At 33.5% G+C, this 788-nt stretch overlaps 1 pseudogene; it reads left to right on the top strand.

Moving 5' to 3' along the window:
• The window catches only part of LOC116849603, a 2,148-nt pseudogene extending 1,361 nt beyond the window's left edge, over positions 1-787 (top strand).
• Position 788: the final 1 nt, after the last annotated feature.

Below are 788 nucleotides of genomic sequence, written 5' to 3'. Positions count from 1 at the left end.
GAAGAACAAGACAGCGAAGAACATACAAATGTTTTTCATTTCGTAGCATCCAGCACGTGGTTGACCAACTTTTTACACGATTATAGGATATCGAATCGTCGCGTTGTTTGATGTTTCCAAAAAAGAAGCAATTACACCAGAAGTTGTCATAAAATCAGCGGAACAATTTCAAACATTAATTCAAGCAATTTCGCCAGATTACGATCCCGATTTTGTAATTAATACAGACCAAACAGGATGTGAGTATAGAGTTAATGTTTCGCGAACTTACACGCACACTGGAGAAAAATTAGTTCAATTGTACATAGGCGATTTAAATAAAGTTTCGCATTCATACACCGCCCAGTATTCACTGACGAAATCCGGGAAGTTATTAAATAAAGTATTTGTTTGTTTGCAAGAATTTTCTGATAATTTTGGAGTACGCGTACAAAAAGATGTAGATAAATTATTAGAATTATGTAAAAATGTCGTTATTACATGTTCTAAATCGGGCAAATTAACAACATCATTATACGCACAGTATTTGGAAAATGTTGTTAAGCCGTATGTCGGGGATAATTTGTTTTTATTTATTGTTGATTCCTGGGGAGGACAAAAAAACATCCAAATGTATAACGAAATATTTCGCGACAAAAATAATAAACCAACATGTAATTTACAAATTATACCGCCAAAATGTACTCCGATATGTCAGCCGTGCGACGTTTATTTTTATCGACAAGTGAAAGTTATAATTAAGAAAATACAAAACTGTCCAGATGTAATTTCACAATCAGGTGACGAAA

The sequence above is a fragment of the Odontomachus brunneus genome, unplaced genomic scaffold (genome assembly GCF_010583005.1).
Source record: "Odontomachus brunneus isolate Ranch 3 - 2012 unplaced genomic scaffold, Obru_v1 Obru_scaffold_120, whole genome shotgun sequence".
NCBI lineage: Eukaryota > Metazoa > Arthropoda > Insecta > Hymenoptera > Formicidae > Odontomachus > Odontomachus brunneus.
This window is presented reverse-complemented; position numbering and strand designations above follow the sequence as displayed.